General features: G+C 41.4%; 1 protein-coding gene and 1 pseudogene across 9 annotated transcripts in view; both read left to right on the top strand.

The window, feature by feature from the left end:
* The window catches only part of PRLR (prolactin receptor), a 341,223-nt gene that overhangs the window by 225,660 nt on the left and 94,474 nt on the right, over positions 1-21,089 (top strand). The window lies entirely within an intron of this gene.
* LOC117879426 lies at positions 11,347-11,664 on the top strand (annotated as a pseudogene).

Here is a 21,089-nt window from a genome sequence, read left to right as displayed (position 1 = left end):
GGCAGCTATCTCTATTGCTCTGCTCAGTCCCCCTCTTTCTGAACTAGTCCTTCCGATTGGCAGATCAGTTCTGTTGCTTTGCTCAGCTCCTTCTCTTTCCATAACCCCTAAGATAGCAGCTAGGTAACTTTACTCATGATACTAAAGTATCATGATACTAAACTGCTCAAGATAGTTAAGACCAAAGCAGACTGTGAAGAACTTCAAAAAGATCTCACAAAATTAAGTGATTGGGCAACAAAATGGCAAATGAAATTTAATGTGGATAAATGTTAAGTAATGCACATTGGAAGAAACAACCCCAACTATACATACAATATGATGGGGGCTAACTTAGCTCCAACGAATCAGGAAAAAGATCTTGGAGTCATTGTGGATAGTTCTCTGAAGACGTCCACACAGTGTGCAGCAGTGGTCAAAAAAGCAAACAGGATGTTAGGAATCATTAAAAAGGGGATAAAAAATAAGAGGGAGAGTATCTTATTACCCTTGTATAAATCCATGGTATGCCCACATCTTGAATACTGCGTACAGATGTGGTCTCATCTCAAAAAAGATATACTGGCATTAGAAAAAGTTCAGAGAAGGACAACTAAAATGATAAGGGGTTTGGAACAGGTCCCATATGAGGAGAGATTAAAGAGGCTAGGACTTTTCAGCTTGGAAAAGAGGAGACTAAGAGGAGATATGATAGAGGTATATAAAATCATGAGTGATGTAGAGAAAGTAAATAAGGAAAAGTTATTTACTTGTTCCCATAATACAAGAACTATGGGCCACCAAATGAAATTTATGGGCAGCAGATTTAAAACAAATAAAAGGAAGTTCTTCTTCACACAGCGCACAGTCAACTTGTGGAACTCCTTGCCTGAGGAGGTTGTGAAGACTAGGACTATAACAGCATTTAAAAGAGAACTGGATAAATTCATGGAGGTTGTCTGTTAATGGATATTAGCCTGGATGGGTAAGGAAGGGTGTCCCTAGCCTCTGTTTGTCAGAGGGTGGAGATGGATGGCAGGAGAGAGATCATGTGATCATTGCCTGTTGGGTTCACTCCCTCTGGGGCACCTGCCAGGATACTGGGCTAGATGGAACTTTGGTCTGACCCATACGGCCATTCTTATGTTCTTATGTACTTCATTCCCTCCCTCCGGCTGCCTGCCCTTTGACTGGCATCTGAGTCCTGCTGTGGCTGATATCACTCAATCCACCCAGCCTCCCCTGTTTGCCTTTTTGCATTGGGCAGGAAATCTGGCATGTCTTCTTGCACACATAGCACTTCTACGTGCCCTAGATTTCTGAACAATAGGATTTTCCCAGGCTGATCATTTATTTTGCCTCTTTCCCCCTTGTACATGAACTGTCTACAAGTTTAGTTTTCTCAAATTCATTTGTTTAAATTTTATTCACTACATAATTAGTATCAATAATTCTTCAGCTGGAGATTGTTTGCAAGCAGTTCACTGCAAATCCATGACACTCATAATTTGAGTTGTGGTGGTTAGTTTTGATTGATCACATCCATTGCATATTATTTCTGTTCTCTGAAGGGCAGAGCCAATCTTAGAATCAAATTTCCAGTGTGATTATTCTTCTTTATAAATACATTTTAAGTACTAGAGTAAAAATGAATTTTTCTGTGAACATTCCTGCTAGTAAACTCATTTGTAGAAAGCAAACACAAAAAGGATGTGAAGACACAGCCAAGCAAACTTAATTTTTAATTTGAGTAAGTATTTACAGAATTCTCTTTGCGTTATTCTCCCAGCTTTAGTACCAGAACTCTCAGCCAGATACACAAGGAGAGGAGAGGGTGTCATCCTTACACCTTCCGTTAGCTGTAAAGGGAGTTATTCAACTAGTGTGCTACACATAGGGTTAAAATTTGTTCTAAGATGAGCAGACATGGTTCTCACCGAAGGTGCATACATTTGAGGATAAAGTAAGACCCATGGGAGCAGAGTATATAATACCCACTTTGCCTAACTTTTCCTCTAAGCAAAATAATTCTCAATAACTTCCACTGTGCCCATAGTTGTTTTACCAGGCCCTGCGTAGTATCAGTTCATTGTCTTATGCTTGCCATAATGTGGGCCATTTATATTCCATTTATTCGAATTTGTACTCAAATGTCTAGGCTTTTTGCCAAGCTCTAGAAATGTCATCAGAAGCTTTTTGGCAATTGGATCCTATTGTATGCTGAGTTCATATACTGATGAAAAGTAGGGTGATGGTAATTTTTTTTTTAAACCACTCATATCCATTCCTGCTGGAGATGTACTTGATTTACGGCCCTGGACCTTAATAGTGGTCAAAACTCTCTTTTAAAATTATTTCAGAAACCTTCCTCTCTCCTTCCCCAAAACCTGCACTGTGTGTAATGGGTTTATAAAACCTGTAAGGTTCCTATAATGACTAAATGGTGTGTGCAACATGTTGTCCCCTTCTTTGGGTTGCTGTGGTAACATCACACAATTATAGGATGATCAGTGGGTCCATTTATGTCTACAAAATGCTTTGCACATTATGAGCATTACCAGAAGTAATTAATTCAAAACAAGCCCCCTCCAGTGAGAGTGCTTGTTTGAGAAAGGACTACGTAAATATTCCAGGATCTAGGTTAAATATATGGCTTTCCTATACATGCCCCTCAACACACACATGAAGTGGGTGAAAAATTCCAAATTCACGTCTTCACAGATTGTGGGCTTAAATTCAGGGCTAACTTACATTTTTTAACAATAGAAATACTATAGATAAACCACATGTGTTTCTGTTATATACAATTAATAGCAAAGCCACATCTGGAAAAGCCTACATTTAAAGATTGGGCTGACACAGTTTTTCCACTTTGCCAGCCAAATGAATGTGGTTGAAGCGTGCCATACATAACTGCATCAGCCTGAGGATTAAGAATAAAAACACTGCTAAACCCTTTGCAGTGTGAGCATCAGAAAATTGCAAGGCTAGGGTATGTCTGAGATAGTAAGCCCCATCAGATTTCATATGTTCAGGAGGATATTCTAATTCAGTGAAGTATTGGACTAAAAGCACCCTTATTTGTTGGGAAGGTGTTTGCAATTTAGTGGCATTATCTTTCATTAATTTCTTGTTTCTATTTGGTAGAAGCCACAGAACAAGGATATTTCCTATTAAAACTTGCATGCTTAGCACACCTCTGTGGAACAGCATATGCCTCCAGTGCTCTTCTGCATATCACCCACATTCCCCAAGCACTTACTCCATGGACTGCAGCCATATAGAGAGGGTGTGTGTGTGTGTGTGTGTGTGTGTGTGTGTGTGTGTGTGTGTGTGTGTGTGAAATATATTATAGGGGAGTGTAAAAACACACAAGTGTGCAGTTTTAAATGCCCTTATAAGCCGTTTATTAAACCTCAGAATGATTTGCATGATATTGAATACATTTTAGACAAATAACGTTAAACACATTCTGTAATCAAATTGATCAGTCTGAGGTATAATAGAGTGTACCTTGACATACCTTGAGGCGGGGGATGGACTTTGAGAGACTAAACACTGCTGAGTAGCTTTGTTACTCTTTGAGCATGTGCAGTTTGCACTCCCCTTTCCTCACTCTGCCCCAGCTCTTCTACCTCCCAGCTGCTTGGTCACGTTTTTTGTCACAAATGGCATGAGCTGCAGTAAGTATTGCTGAAACTTGGTGGGGCAATGCACATGACTGGAATGTTAACATTCACTGGCTACCGCCTGTTTAAAGAGGATACAGTGGGTAGCAAGGGTGGAGATGGCACTCATCGTTCCTGATTTAACTGCACCTCTCACCCATTTGGGGTGTCCTCAAGGGCACTCCCCCTTTGGTCTCAGGCCTCTAGCTATCATCTGACTTGGAGCAGAGTCCTGAAACTCCCTCCCTCCAGACCTGGATCTTAGGCTGCAGAATTGTGCAATTTACTGTGATTATCTCAGCAGGTCTGACTTTAGTTCAACACCTCCAATTCCATTCTCTTCCAGGGCAACAGCAGGGTTAACCAGTGATTAGCCAATGTTCATAAAGCAAAGTACTATTTATTCAGAACAAAAGCATTACAGAGAAAACATATCTTAAAAAAATAGCTTGCATGCAATTGTAGCTTACCAAGCCGTCATCCATCTTCCACGGGAATACCGTGATAGGAATAAATGTCTAGCTAGGCACCTAACTGCTTTTGTGTAAGTTCCAGTTCTTCTTTGAGTGGTGGTCCCAATGGGTATCCTACACATGGGTATGTATGGGGCCATGCACCCAAGCCTGGAAATTCTTAACAAGCAGTGTCCATTGGCCCCCACATACGTAGTTGTTCTCCCTTGTGCTCCAGACTGAGAGCATAAGAGGCAGTGCAGGTCGATGCTTCTCCAGTTCCTTTTTATTGCTGCATGGCCTGAGTCAGAGTCATGTGTGTCCACAGATTTCTCTAGCTTCTTTTTTATAGCCTGTAAATAGATACTGTGAATATTTTTTATATTAGCGTAGTTAGAGTTTTTATAGAATAGTTAGTACAGCTTGTTTTTTTCCCCTTGCTGGGTAGTCCCTGTCCACAGTCTGGGACTATGATCAAGAAATGCATCTCTTACCCTTGCTCCTTCTCCAGGAGCAATAACCATAAACACGGCCCCTACTGTTTGGGTGAGATGAATATCTCTGCAACGTGCAGTATCTGTCATTAATTTTCCCTGCAAACATACAAAGCTCATGAGCTTCAGTTGGGGAAAGGAGAAGACTGAGACCTCATTCTGATCTAAGCCAGGGAGACCCCCATTCTCCCGTAGACTGTCCAACTGACAAGCAGCGCCTTACCAAGCACAAGCTTGGGAGTAAAGCCTAGAGCTGCTAAGCCCAAGGACTCATCCATAGAGTAAGGAGCACTCTCAGGGTTACAAGGACAGATCCCCATCAGGTCTATTCCTATGAGAAGAGATCCCACCCCATACAGGGCAGGTGGGCCTTTTGGCATGGGTCCCAAGAGCTCAGGACCACACAAGTCCCCTCCATACAGAAGGATAAAACCCCAAAAGAAAGAGGATCCATCAATTCCATTGCTGGCTCCAACTCCTAAATATCAAAATTGGCATCCACCGGCTCCATCCAAGAATGCTGGACCATGTTCTTTGATAGTAGCAGCCAATCCTATGAAGGACCAGCTGCTCACAATGTCTTGGGATACATCAGAACCATTGGTCCCAACCACCAGAATGCCCTGAACACCAGGACCTATTTGACATTTATGTCTCACTGAATGATATCTTTATCCCTTACTCTCAGTCCCCTCTCCTCTCTGGCCCAGTCCTTCTGAGGGACATTGCTGAGGACAAAACTACTTGAGGAACACAGGAACTATCTCTGCCTCAGCCTTCAGGCAGGAGTGTTCATCTTCGGTACCATCAACCCCACCAGTGGAGCAAGAGCACGTTTCCAACTTGGATGAGTCTGATGCTCCGGCTGGTCCTTTATCTCCTCACAGAGAGATGAGTCCTGACAGGGAGTAGGCGATCCAAACCAGATATGACTTTCCCAGGGACTGCCAGTACCCATTGCCATGAAGTCCCCCTCAACCAGTCAACCCTGATAATGGCCCTACTGGGATCCGTGGGACACATATGGTAGATGTCCTGGGTCCGTCCACAAATCCTACCAGACTTCTTTCACTTGGCATCTGCTGGTTCCATCTGAGTGTGAGGAGGAGGAAACTGATACAGATCCACAGGTGCTGACAGTACTGACAGGGATCTATCTCCTCCTTGTCTCCAGGCAAAGCAATCAATCCAGCCCTGCTGTCTCTGCCAGATGATCATAGGCAGTACCAGGAGCTACTGCAGAGGATAGCAAATGACCTTCAGATCCCACTAAAGGAGGTCCAGGATTCCCAACGCCAGCTACTTGACATTCTGCAACATCCAGGTCCAAGCAAGATGGCGCTTTCAGTTAATGAGGCCAATATGGAACTAGCCAGACTGGTCTGGTATACCATAGCCTCTTGGGCCCCCACACCTCGAAGAGCTGAGAGATGCTGTTTTACCCTGGCCAAAGGAGCAGAGTTCCTTTTTTCACCCATCCAGCACCCAACTCACTGGTGATGCAGGCAGCTATGGACATAGCAGGGTCACAACATCCTACGACCATCCCAGCTGACATGAACTCAGAGACTGGACCTTTTGGGAAAAAAGGTATTCTCCTCTATGAGCCTGCAGTTCCATATCGCTAACTATCAAGGCTTGTTAATAATATGTTTTCATTACACAGGGTTACCTCTAAATACGGTTTTGTAGGTTTGGATATTTTTTACCAATGGAATAGAAAATGTTAGTCTGAAATCATTTATAGCACTGGTATAGCAGTATTGGAGAAAGACAACTATTCTTTGCAGTAAAAGAAATGGGGATTAGATGATAGCAGTAGAGTAAAATCTACTGAAGAAAATTAATTTGAATTTATAGTAGTTTTCTTTTCCACAGATCATTTTGCAAGTGAACCAGATTGAAACCAGATTTAATTGCTTGGACTCTGTTACTTGTAGCTATATTTTGTTTACCAAGTTAACTGGCTAAGCCTGCAGTATGCTCACAAAGTACCCATTACATTTTCCTGCCCTTCTTAGTGGTGGACAAAATCATGAGATTGCATTCTGACAGAAGTTAAGGCAATGACCTTTTAAAGCAAAAATTAAATTAATTAATTATAAGTCATGCTTGGTGATCTAAGGGGGAAAACAGTCAGCTAGGTTATAAGCATCTGCAAATTTTAACCAATGATCTGGGTTGGAAAACAAATGAACAAAGAACAGAATGTGTGTCGTATACATTTTTACTATGTCTTCCATTTGAATTTTTTGTTCAAGTTGGGGTTCAGCTCTTGGGCTCTCCTTGATTATTTTTAAAGCAATATTTTAATGCTAAATTCTCCTTGGCTACAAAATGGGGTCCCACTGACTTCAAAGGGAATTATAGATCTGTGATCTTGATGTTGTAAATATGTACATATGTTATAGGTGGGACTGATAGCACCGTCTGTTATGAAGTTTGCCCAACACTTCCCATTATGAAGACCTTGTTTCAGTTGCTCATGACTTTGCCAAACTTTAACTGTTTGTGCTGAAATTTTCCATGCAAGGTGTGTGCGTCAGGCTGAATTTTTTTAGGAAATTTCAGCTATAACGGTTTGGCCATTTTCAAGAATGAGGCTAGGGAAAAAACACATTGTTTTGTCCATGTTAAAAACTTCTTGAAACCTTTTTATTTGAAGCATGGATTTGAAATTTGGCTGGAGCATGGCCTTTGTGTGAGGGATATGCCTTTTTCCATCCATGTGAAAATCTGCCCAAATTTGGCCAAGTTATAAGCCTTTGAAAAACTGCAGTTTGCACATGCTCAGTAGAGACTCTTTAGTTTTCTCAGCTATCTCAACGATTCTGTCCACACCGGGCATGTTCTAGTTTGGTGCAGCAGGAGGCTGAGCAGGACTTTCCCTGCAGTTACAGCTCAGGGTTGCTGTAGGCCAGTGGTCCCTAAACTTTTTACCTCATGCCTCCCCTTACTTCTATCCATGCCCTGCTCCCCATGGCACGGACAGAGGTAAAAGGGCTGAGGCTGGGGTCACAGCTGGGGGCAGGAGCGGAGCCTTGGCCAGGGATCGGTGCCCCGTGCATGGGGCCAGGAGCAGAGCTGGGTGGCGCTCCCACCTTTCCACCTGTGGGGGCCGGCTTGGACCCCAGCTGTGCCCCCCAATGTTCCTCTATGCCCTCCTAGAGAGGCCCACCCCACATTTTGGGGACCTCTGTTGCAGGCTGTGCCAGGCCCAGTCACCTGAAGTGCGAACGGAAAGCTTATTTCTCCTGTACTCTCAATGACCACCTGTTGGGCCCTGGCAGTGTGGAAGAGGAGCCTGCTTGATTCTAGTACAAAAGGGACAACAGCCAAATCTATGGGAGGGTGGGTTCATTCAATTGAAACCAGGAGGTGGAGGGGAAGGAAATGGAAACTAGGAGTCAGTCTGGCAGGGGAAGGGGGGAAGAGCTAAACTTAGACTGGGAGTTGGAGTGGGGGATACTGGGATTGGTTGGGCAAGGAGATGAACTGAGATGTGAAGTCTGAGGAGTGAGACTGCCTGTGTGAGGAGAATGAGACCAGGACAAGGAGCCAGGGGTAGGGAAGAGACAGCATTGGAACAGAAACACATTGGAGGAGATGGCGCAGAACTTAAGGGGTCAAAGTTTAGGGGGAATGGTCAGAAGAGTCTGTGCCCACAAGAGAACACTGTCCTCAAAGCTCTGGAGGGGAGTGTGCTCTAGTGGGTACAGACTCTTCAGCCTGTTTACCCCAGACTTGGCCCCTTCTCCCCTGTGAGCTCCAGCCTGTCCATGTTCCAGTCCCTGTCTGGGTCCTGGAGAAAATGTGGTTTTACTAAAAGGGTATTTTCTGTCAAATCATTCTGGTGGAAAATTCCCAATCAGCTCTAGTTACAATCTAGCATTAAAAACCTATAGTAATTACAAAATAAGAAAACACTTCCTATATTACTTGGAATACAAGGGCTACTTCCCTGTAGGAGTAAAATGGCCTCTTGAAAGAGGTCAAATGAAAAGTCCTGCCAATCTGAGCCTTCAAGGTGAAAGATATTACAAAATATCAAATAACTATCTCCAGTGTTTCAAAGTGCTGGCAGGATTGTTTCTTGGGGATCAGAGCCAGTGCACTCTGTGATGTTTTACCAGTGGTTAGGGAAGGGTTAACAGAATAACCCAATATTCTCATAATACACTTTTCATAGAGCATATGCATATTTACCTACCTTTAGTATTAGTTAGTGTATAAATAGGTAGGTGATGCTTTCTGATATTATGCAGACAATATTGAGACTTTTGAGAGTTGTGGCTCCACTGATTCTTCTTGCACTTGTATCTCTTACATTAAGCTGACTAACTCCCATGAAAAATTCCAGTCCACATGCCAAAGGCTGTTCTCGGGTATGCCTGTCAATGGAGTTGACAGGACTAATAGAGCAAATTTGGTGTGTTTTGAAATAAACAATGTTTTTTGTTTTTTACCATTCTAGCTGTGTACCGCAGATCCTTATGAGAAAGGAGTAACAGATGTTTTTAATGCTTTCTTATCTTTAACCCAAATTACATTTACAGTCTTGTCTGGAACTCTGAGGAAACAAGATAATGTGTATTTTAGTCTTACAGTCTCCTTACTTAGCCCAAACATAACTCACTCCAGAGACACTCAATAAATTGCAGTCATGAGCCTTAAACATGGGCAGAGAGAAAGAGAAAGAACACATATGGCAAGTGTCGCAGAGTGTAGCAAGTGGCAAGGGGAGAAGTTAGTCAGCCTGGCCCTCCTTATGTTGTGGTGCTGCTGCTGCTGGTTGTAATAGTTACTATTTGTATTATATTTGCATCTGAATGACCCCGTGAGGATCTGGCCCCTTTGTTACAGGGACTGTACAGACATATAGTACAACAGCTGAGAGATGTACTAAGTGTTTGCAATCTAGATTAAGACAATATGCAATGGGTGTTTTTAGCAGACAATGGAAGAGTTGTGGGAGGGAAAATAGGAACAGCAATGGGAACACAGGCTTACAGTGACCAATTAAGCACCTCAGTTTCCCTATCAGTACAATGAGGCTAAGAATACTTACCCACCTATCCCCTAAGGCTGTTGTGAGGATAAATTAGTTATGTGTTCAAAGCATTGTTTGAACATTAAAGTGTGGTAAAAATGAGAAATACCAATAATACCCTTACTTTTACAATTAGTCATCCATTTGCCTGTGCTAAATTTCACATATTAAATCTGTTGTGTGTGAGGATTAGGAAGGGATCTTTTATTGATCATACTCTCCCTTTCCCAAGTTTTGTCTACTTGATTGTTTTTGAGATATCTTGTTTGTTTGTTGTATTTGGTACCTGGGGAGAGGGGAAGGGGGAATGCATTTGGGAGTCTGGCGCTGTTTTTTTTAATTTAAAAAAATTAACTATATAGACCACAGGCTGTATATCAGTGCAGAATTTGGTCCATATGCTAGAAATAGTAGTCTTGTCATCAAAGGCCTCATTAACTATTTCTTGTCCTATGCCAACACACAAAACTATTGCTCACATCAATAACCACATGTAGTCCCCATGAGCTTCTATTGAACTATAGGGCTGCACTGTTTCCTTTATATTTGTAAATAAACCTCAGGACCAAGGCTCTTTGATGCAGGAGCTTGCACCAGTGAAACAAAACTTCCCTAAAACGATTTTTAGCTCACCAGTGGAGTATTCCCCTTACTGAAAGGAATGCCCAGGAGGCCTATCTGATCCTATCCAGGTTCTTATACTGTCTTCATCACTATAGAATCTGAGTGCCTTCCAGTAGTGAATTAAGTGATGTGACCAACATCATATGTAGTTTGTTCTTTCTCTCATCCTCTCCCCAGTGGAGAAGTATATGTTTAGTGTAGTGTTTTGATTTGGTTGTGGCTCCTTTGTCTCTAAATTGGACTGTGGGGCTGGCCCAGGAACCCGAGGATCTACAAGGTTTAATGGTGACTTAAAGTCCCATTTACACCCCTCATCCATTTTCCTGAGCTGTGCTGAGCATTGTCCTAAGATTCAGGAACAAAAGCTACATGAAAGTAAGGAAATAAATGAAATATAAGAGCAGTATGAAAAAAAAGAATAATTTGTGTTGCGTTAATAAACTTCTCCTGGTATCTGAATGAGTCTTTTGTTAATGAAATAAGAAAAACAAACCAAATAATAATGTATTTATTTTATTACTTATTAATTACTTTGGAGTAGGAGCTGGACTGTGCTTTTAGGAGGGTAGAATTTATTTCAACATTAAACAAGTAAAATAGCATCACAAATCATTTGATAAAAATTCTATTGCAAGGGAATTGGACCCAAAAAGCAAGGTTATGATGAGACTCCAAATACTGAACTTTAACAGCAAGAACAAAATTTAATTTCCATCAAGCACATATGTCTGGGGGGAAAAGCATAGGGGATACAGTCATTTGAGTTGCCACTTCTGAAATATAATAATTGTGGGATGAATCTTGTAAAAATGAGCTAGCCCCAAGAAAATCCATTAAAACACAAAAGTTGAGGAGGGAATCTTTAGGCTCACTATGCTAGTAGGGTAAGTCAATGGTATATTTGTTGACTCCTGCCTCTGCTCCACCAACAATACCAGTCTTGGTTCCCATTTTTGCAAAATTTTCCAGAAAGCACCTTTACACTTGTTCCCGTGCTGCAGCTCCTGCATGAGAGGAGCTCTCCATAAATAACTGAAAAGGCACCACATTATTCTCCTTCAGCTCTATCTGTAATCCTAACGAACATGTCTGGTCATGGTAAGGGAGCCAAGAGTCTCGGAAGAGGAGGTGCTAAGCGCCATAGGAAGGTATTGAGGGATAATATCCAGGGCACTATAAAACCATCTATTCGCCGTTTGGCTTGTCGTGGGGGCGTAAAGTGCATTTCAGGTCTCATTTAGGAGGAGACTCGGGGAGTACTGAAAGTATTTTTGGAGAACGTGATCCAAGATGCTGTTACTTACACCGAACATGCAAAGCGGAGAACTGCGACTGCTATGGACGTTGTTTATGCCCTGAAGCTCCAGGGACGTACTCTGTACGGATTTGGAGGCTAAACCTGTGCCAGTAACATCTAAATCCCTCCTTTAAAAAATTCCTCTGCTGCGATTTCAAATAAAAAGTTCAACAGCTGGTATGCTAGGACTACTGCCTATCACACTGATCATTAACTCATTGTTTCCTTGTGTTTTTATTTGTCTGTTGTATCCACCTGTTGTCTTTCTTCTATCTAGGTTTTAGCTATTACGCAATTTGGGACGGGGAACTGTCTGTTCAGTAAATGTTTGTACGGTGCCCATAGAATCATAGAATATCAGGGTTGGAAGGGACCTCAGGAGGTCATCTAGTCCAACCTCCTGCTCAAAGCGGGATCAATTCCCAACTAAATCATCCCAGCCAGGGCTTTGTCAAGCCGGGCCTTAAAAACCTCCAAGGAAGGAGATTCCACCACCTCCCTAGTAACGCATTCCAGTGCTTCACCACCCTCCTAGTGAAATAGTGTTTCCTAATATCCAACCTAGACCTCCCCCACTGCAACTTGAGACCATTGCTCCTTGTTCTGTCAGCACATCTGAGATTCTCAGATGAAAGGAGCTGTAGAGTTGCAAAGTATTATAATTCCCAAATGCAAAAGAGTAAATTAACCTTGAAGTTGGTTAAGGAGATCTTATTAAAATAGGTGTTTCTGTGTCCATGTCTTGAAGCTCTCCATTTACTAAAAAACAACAATTCAGGCAGACCAGCAAGTTTAAAATAATGATCGCAAATGTAATCAAAAGGAAGTTAAAGAATAGTTTCCCTGTAATGTGAGTAGATTATGGTAGGTTGTTTTCTGTCTCCATGTCATGATTTGAGTCTGCATGAAGAATTTTTCTTTCAAGTCAATAAGCTTCTTACTATAAGATGCAGCAAAAGCCATGCAAATCTGATGATAAACATTGGATTTACTTAGCAGGTTGATCATTATTGCATGCCCTAAACTTATTCAGACAATTGTCAGAAGTTAACACATCTAAAGAATTTTGCATTTGGTTATGAATTAAAAATGGACACTGGATAACTTTAAATATCTTTTGTCTTCGGGAAAAAAACTAGTGTTGATGTTTGAATTTCATGTGTGGTCAAATTAATAAACCATTTCAGAAGCTGAGTTTGTTTGAAAATCTGCCCCCAATTGAGGGTGCTGAGCACTTAAATGCATCCCACTTAGGGTGACCAGATAGCAAGGGTAAAAAATTGGGGTGGGGGTGGGGAGTAATAGGCACCTATACAAAACAAAGCCCCAAGTATTAGGACTGTCCCTATAAAATCAAGACATCTGGGAATTCTAATCCCGGGGGCTGAAGTTCCAGACAAGAGCTTCTTCAGCCCTTTTCTCAGGCATCTGCCTTGCTCAAATTTTATTTCCAGTGCTCATGTTAGCCCAAAACATTTTAACTATGGTCTACACAGATCAAAATATGGGCTGTCTGCAGATCCCACCCCCTCCCACATCTATTATCGGGTGATTTATTAAGACAGAGGCAGAATAAGATGTAACACACAGATATTTATTATGCCTCTAGTCAGTAAACTAGACAAGGACCCTCTTCAGACAATAAACAACATAAGGAAGACACACTCAGTTGTTAACAGTTACCAAAGCATGAAGCTCAGAGCCCGTAAACCCCCCTTAACCTATGGATGTGAAACAGAGGAAAACCACAATGGGTATTACAATACCATGTCCTGAAGACAGGGACACAATGACAAAAACTCAGGATACCGACAGGGACAGTGGTGAAAATCAGGGGCACTGGACACCAAACAGGAACTCAGGAACTAGGTGTTCTTCTCCCTCTGGACAGGTCCTCTGGGCAGGTCTTCTCCCTATTGGGCAGGTCTTCTCCCTCAGGTAGGTCTTCAGTGCTTGCCCACGCAGTCTCTGCTTGACCTCTTAGTCCAGTGCAAGTATGCGCTCACTAATGGTGTGTAGCAGTTGAGTACAAGTATGTTAATAGAGACCAAGAATCCAAAGTCCTATGAGTCCTGGTCCCTCTGGGGCTCCTGGCAGCTAGCTGAACTGTGTGGGACTCTGGCTGTCATTCAGATGGACAGCCCTGAGTGACAGGCGTGCCACTCACTAAATAACCTGCAGTTGCTAGGCAGATTATGGCTGTCACATGACTCTAACTGCCCTGACCTTTCCCCTCCTTGATTTGAAAAAGACTGAAAGGGCACTAAATCATCTGAGGAGAAGGGTATCCAAGATGGAGGCTTAGCTGTCCTTTTACAAATCCAAGATGGACATTACATAAAACAGGTCAGAAACAGATTTACCCAACACTCACAGAACCTTGAAGTCCCAATGTTCTAGCTGATAGTTCCACAATCTGCACTTGAACTTTGGGGCCTCAACTTTCCTTCTGTTGCCCCCTTTGTCCCAAGCAGTTAGCCAATATTTGGGATCTTGTGGGTTGTTTTCATTAGGAGGAGAAATTGATTATGTGAGTCAAGTACGTTTTAGGTGCAGTCCTTTTTATTTATGAAGAATCTACACAAAATCCTGTTTCCCTAAATACAGGAGGAATAAACAAGAGGGAGCAGTTTCCTTGCTTAAAGTTCCAAACCTCTTTCCAGCCAGACTCTGCCCAAAAGAAGCTCTGTCTCTTTTGACCTCTTCCTAGGGCCAAGTTAAAAGTGCTTCTGTAGCTGTCTCTTGGCTCCCCGCCCCCCATCCTGTTGGTGTTCTGCTTCTGTCTCAGATAGACATACACACAACTGCAATCTAATCAAAGAGGCATTTAACTGCTCCCTCATTTCTGCCGAATGAAAGGCAACCAGCAAACCCTCCAGCATAATGCTTCCCACACCTCTCCAAACACCCCTCAAATGCTGATTAACAGAGGAGAAGAAAAGAATGTTGGCCATATTCTTCTGCTACCTTCTCCTCTTTCCCTTTCAGTTCTCTCTCTTCCCCACAAGCCCCTCATGCTCTCTCACATTGCCTTTTTCTGAGGAGAATAAGCACTACTCTAGCTCCACGGAGATTTCTTCAATTTATAAGCCACATAGACTTCACACTACAAATGGATCTACCAATTGCATACAGGTCTGAATGAAGGAAGAGTTATAAGCCAAGAAATATGAGATCAAGCCCACACACTATCATTATTTCAATATGACCCCTCTATTCTTAGAAATCCACTGATATATTTGTTTAATGCATGACCAAGGAGTGCCGACAGTAAACTAATAGGTGCTGATAGTAAGCTACAGCTTAAGAACACAGGGAGTACTAAGTTATATTTTGTACCAAGGCACTATACATAGTAACAAGAAAACATTCTACAAATACATTAGAAGCAAGAGGAAGGCCAAGGACAGGGTAGGTCCATTACTCAATGTGGGGGGAGGGAACAACAACAGAAAATGTGGAAATGGCAGAAATGCTAAATGACTATTTTTGTTTCAGTTTTCACCAAAAAGTTTAGTAGCAATTGGACATCTAATTTAATGAATGCCAGTAAACATGAGGTAGGATCAGAGGCTAAAATAGGGAAAGAACAAGTTAACAATTACTTGGACAAGTTAGAGGTCTTCAAGTCACCAGGGCCTGATTAAATAAATTCTAGAATACTCAAGGAGCTGACTGAGGAGATATCTGAGCCATTAGCAATTATCTTTAAAAAGTAATGAAAGAAGAGATTCCAGAGGACTGGAAAAGGGCAAATATAGTGCCAAACCATAAAAAGGGGAATAAAGACAAGTTGGGGAATTACAGACCAGTCAGCTTAACTTCAGTACCTGGAAAGATAACAGAGCAAATAATTAAGCAAACAATTTGCAGACACCTAGAAGATAAGGTGATAAGTAACAATCAGAATGGATTTGTCAAGAACAAATTGTGTCAGACCAACCTAATAGCTTTCTTTGACAAGGTAACAAGTCTTGCGGATGGGGGGAAGCAGTAGATGTGGTATATCTTGACTTTAGTAAGGCTTTTGATACTGTCTTGCATGACTGCCTTATAAACAAACTAGAGAAATACAACCTAGATGGAGCTTCTATGAGGTAGGTGCATAACTGGTTGGAAAACCATTCCCAGAGAGTAGTTATCAGTAGTTTACAGTCAAGCTGGAAGGGCATATCAAGTGGGGTATTGAAGGGATCAGTTCTGATTCTGTTCAATATTTTCATCAATGATTTAGATACACTTATAAAGTTTGTGGATGATACCAAGCTGTTGCAAGTGCTTTGGAGGATAGGATTAAAATTCAAAATGATCTGGACAAACTGGAGAAATGGTCTGAAGAAAATAGGATGAAATTCAATAAGGATGAATGCAAAGTACTCTACTTAGAAAGAAAAAATCAGTTGCACACATACAAAATGGGAAATGATTGCCTAGGAAGGAGTTTTGGGAGGGGGTCAAAGTGGATCACAAGCTAAATATGAGTCAACAGTGTAATACTGTTGCAAAAAAAGCAAACATCATTCTGGAATGTATTAGCAGGAGTGTTGTAAGCAAGACACAAGAAGTAATTCTTCCACTCTACTCTGCGCTGATTAGGCCTCAACTGGAGTATTGTGTCCAGTTCAGGAAAGATGTGGGCAAATTGGAGAAAGTCCAGAGAAGAGCAACAAAATGATTAAAGATCTAGAAAACATGAGCTATGAGGGAAGATTGAAAAAATTGGGTTTGTTTAGTCTGGAGAAGAGAAGACTGAAAGGGGACAGGATAACAGTTTTCAAGTACATAAAAGGTTGTTGTGAGGTGGAGGGAGAAGATTTGTTCTCCTTAACCTCTGAGGATAGGTGAAGTAGCAATGGGCTTAAATTGCAGCCGAGTGGTTTAGGTTTGACATTAGGAAAAACTTCTTAACTCTCAGGGTGGTTAAGCACTGGAATGAATTGCCTAGGGAGGTTGTGGAATCTCTGTCATTGGCGATTTTTAAGAGCAGGTTAGACAAACACCTGTCAGGAATGGTCCAGATAATACTTAGTCCTGACTTGAGTGCAGGGGACTGGACTAGAAGACCTCTTGAAGTTCCTTCCAGTCCTATGATTCTACTATTCTAATGTGGCTTCTCCCTGGCTCCTCCCAGATTCCTATAGAGCATACCTCTATTTCTGGTGTTTATGAATTTCTATCGAGATCTGCTATGGCATAATACCAAGTAGAAAGTTATGGCCAGCAGCTGGGCTTTTGAGAATGGATTTGTGCAAAAGTGCTATACTTCTGGTCATTCTGTGTGCATAAGCTGTGGAGCATATTGTCCTACCCCAGTAAAGAAGGCAATCTTCAGAAACCTCTCCCTAGCCAGTGGTCTGATATCAGGACTGGCATCAAGGCACTCCTAATACTGGTCCTCACAACTACTGCCTGATGACTTAACCACTCTGCTTTCATTATCCAGCCTATAAAATATGGATTATAATTAGGCATGGTCCTGACCTACCTTTCAAAACTGAACACCCACTCTCTGTCCCCTGAATTTGAAGATAGGAACTTTCAGCCTGTGCCTACCATGTAATATATATATATATATATATATATATGGAGATATACACCTATCTCATAGAACTGGAAGGGACCTTGAAAGGTCATCAAGTCCAGTCCCCTGCCTTCACTAGCAGGACCAAGTACTGTCTCTGACAGGTTGGTTTTGTTTGTTTGTTTTTTGTGCCCCAGATCCCTAAATGGCCCCCTCAAGGATTGAGCTCACAACCCTGGGTTTAGCAGGCCAATGCTCAAACCACTGAGCTATCCATCTCCCTCCCCCCCAAATCATAGAATATCAGGGTTGGAAGGGACCTCATCTAGTCTAACCCCCTGCTCAAAGCAGGACTAATCCCCAGACAGATTTTTGGCCTGATTCCTAAGTGGCCCCCTTCAAGGATTGACCTCATAACTCTGGGTTTAAGCAGGCTAATACTCAAACCACTGAGCTATCCATCTCCCCCAATTGATTGAATGAAAACCCTAGATCTAAAAGCTCCCAAACTTTAGGGAAGTTTGGCTCTGGATCTGAACTTTGTGAGTAGGGCCCTTCTCTATGGAATACTCTGTACTTTCCAAGAGTGCTTTGGGTAAAGCTGAGCAAATGAAGGATTTTTTCCATTTGCTGGCAATTTCAAAAAGATTGAACAAAAATTCACATTGGACCAAAAAAAGTTTTCAAAAATGTTGTTGACTCAGAAAGTTATATTCAAAAGATTTTTAAGAAAACATTTCATTTTGATTTTGAGCATTTTAAAACATTGCTGAGCTTTTAAAAATAAAATTAAAGAATTTCAAAACAAAATTTTTGAACTGAAAAATAATTTTCTTTATGTCAAAACAAAACATTCTGGGTTTTGGGGGGGGATTTTTAAGAGTTTTTCCCAAAACAAACTATTTGGCAAAATCTACATGAAATCATGAAGTGATTTGATGACTCCAAAACTACATTTTTCACCAAAAACAAATTTGGTCTAAAAATTTCACCCAGCTCTAGCTGTGAGGATTTCTCTGTTAGCTTGAAAATCTCCTTGAAAGCAAATAGCACTCTGTATGATTTAAATGTTGTTGTTGTTATGGAAGCTTAATTGCATATTTTATATCAGAAAGGCCCTGTTTAATTCTTGGGTGACAGAAAATGTTAAAAATAATAAGAAGAAAGGTGTCAGGAATCAGGGCCTACAGCAGAGCCAGTCTCTGGGCAACCTATTAAGCTCAGCTGGCCTGTGGTAGGCAGTCTGATTGGTTGGAAGAGTCAGCATACCAATTCTGAAGCCCAGCAGTTCAATGGTTACTCAAAGCATTTGCCCACAGCTGGGATAGCTCCTGCTCCAGCTCTTGCTTGGATCCAGCCCTGCTCTTGCCTTGGTCCAGGTAACCCTAATTTTGACCCTTGGCTGCTGGTCCTGACTTGTGACTTTGGCTCTGAGCCTGGGCTCTAGCATCTGGCCTCTGAATCTGATTCTGACCCTGGGTCTTGATTCCTAGCTACCAACTCTGGGTTTGACCTCTAGGCACAGCTGCCCATGTCCCGGTCACTGACAAAAGGACACTGATTAGGATTTTCAAAGTACTCTAAGGGAATGAGAAGTGCCCAATGCCTGTTGACTCAGTTCCACTATTTGGTCAGTTTCACCATTGTCCATACTTCTGTCAGTTTCAGCTGTTGTTTATCTGGATCTTGCACACTGCAACAGAGGAGATAAACATTTTCAAAATAGGAATGCCACAAAAATTGATGGGGTGCTCAAGGGCAAGTTTAGCTGAAACTTTTTTCTTTTCCCCTTAATTTACTAGATTCAGAGTTGACAGTGTTCCTTTAAATGTAAATGTTACTTATTGGCTTGTTGGAAAGTGGATAGATTGGCTTGTTGGAAGAGTAAATGCTTTTATACCTAGAGATCACTGTACCATACAACTGAAAGGAAATATTCTGAAATTTTTAAATTATTCTTTGGGTTATATGCTTTTCAGCTCTGTGCATTAGGTAGCAATATTTCTTTCCCTCCCCTCCTTCCATTAAATATAATAGCCAAGAAAGCAAATGGAATCCAATAGCTTCCTCCCTTTCTAGCATATTTTATTTGTGTGTTAGAGAGGTCTTGCCTCCTTCACTGAAAATTTTTTTAATTAATGTATGCAGTGTTGTTGTGGCTGTGTTGGTCCTGGGATATTAGAGAGACAAGGTGGTTGAAGTTGGCCCAATAAAAGATATTTCCTCACCCACTTTGTTTCTTTAAATTAGCATAGGCAGATGCTGAACTTTTTATAGTTTAAGAGGATTGTGTGTGAGCAGCAAGAGGTAAGCTTCAGTGCTTTGGTAAATAAAGTTATAGTAATAAATTTCTTTTGCTATGTTAGCACTGGCTCCAGAGTCGCTTGTAAATGTACTTCACAATGGTAGCGTGCATAATTCTGAGTGCTTCTTCCCCCGGCGCTGTAAATCATTAACAGGGCAATATCTGTGGTCAGTAGTCAATTTATGTTTTAAATAAGCAATGTTTACATGTAGCTAGGGCATAAAGATAAAGGGTTTTATAGTCAAGCACACATCTGGATAAAGACTCAAAGTCAGGAATAGTTCTTTCAATAGCTGCATAAGCATATGTAATAGAAAAACAACCAAAACTATATAAGCATTAGTCCTGAGGTCCCCAAACTATGGGGTGCTCTCCCCTATGGGGCGTGGATGACCATTTGAGGGGTGTCGCTGGGGCCCGGGCCAGTGCCCACCGGGGGCAGGGAGGGAGTGCCACCCAGCTCCACTCCTGGCCCCGGCCCTAGCTGCTGGCCCTGCACCTGGGGCCCTGGCTGTCACCCAGGAATACAACACGTGTATAAGATACTAGTACGAAGCCAATATTCATAACTTTAGATACCAAAATGATACATGGATTTAACCAGGATAATCATATTTGATAGATTGTAACTTTTCCATTGACACTTAAATGATACACTTTATACAAGCTTTGTTACAATTGTAAAACAGTAGTCATATCAATGACATAAATGGTCGTATTCAATCATACAGCATCACAGTCCCTTAGAGTATGTGCAAAATACTTATGCTAAACTGTTCAACCTTGTATTTAGCTGTGAAAGGCTGAGTTGTATTTAACATTAATTCATCTGGATTTATTTCAATTCATAATAAATATGCATCTGACATACGAATGCAATAAATTCTGATTTTATATAATGCATGGGAAAAATTGTAGTATGGTAAATATTTATTCCAAAACAATGAGGCTAATTGGTTACTTCCTATGCATTTTCATGGAAGAAGTAGTGTTGCCTCATGTTTGCCACTTAGGAATGGGGAGATCTAGGTTCTGTTCCCAACTCTGCTTCTGTCTCATTGTGAGATCTTGGTTAAGTTACTTGACAGTCCTGTACCTTTGTGTAACCTCTACCTTATGAGATCTTCAAATAAGATGTACTGTATAAGCACAATCTGTTATTTCATGTACAGGACTGTATAGATAGTCTCTGCATTTAGCTGAACTCCAGAGATCAGTAAAGAACAGGTAAAATTTAGAGGAGGTTTGTTTAAAACTGCACTGAAATTTTGGCCCACCTCAGTCTCCCTCCTGTTCATCTATCAAGACTATGCCAAAAAAACAAGTACCTGTCACATTTTGTTTGTTTGTTTCTTATTTCTGTTATATGTTCACAGATACAGGAGATGAATATTTTTATCTGCAAATAAACTCTGTGATTAAGGGTCACAGTGCAACTCTATTGCATTGTCCCATTAGAATCTCCCTGAACCAATTTCAGGGCTGCATCAAAGTGCAAAGCTCAGATATATTTAAAAACAACAAGATGTTAAGTTCTTTATCAGCAAGAAAAACTTTTAGGTCAAAATGAAAGTGTGCTTGGTTTTCTCTTTTTTCATAAACCAGTTATTTTCTGTAATCTCAAATACTGTACTGTTTGCAGGCAAAATTGGCATTTTGCTCCCACATAAACAAATCCATGATCATCAACATGAATCAC

The sequence above is a fragment of the Trachemys scripta genome, chromosome 6 (assembly GCF_013100865.1).
Source record: "Trachemys scripta elegans isolate TJP31775 chromosome 6, CAS_Tse_1.0, whole genome shotgun sequence".
In the NCBI taxonomy this organism is placed as follows: Eukaryota; Metazoa; Chordata; order Testudines; family Emydidae; genus Trachemys; species Trachemys scripta.
This window is presented reverse-complemented; position numbering and strand designations above follow the sequence as displayed.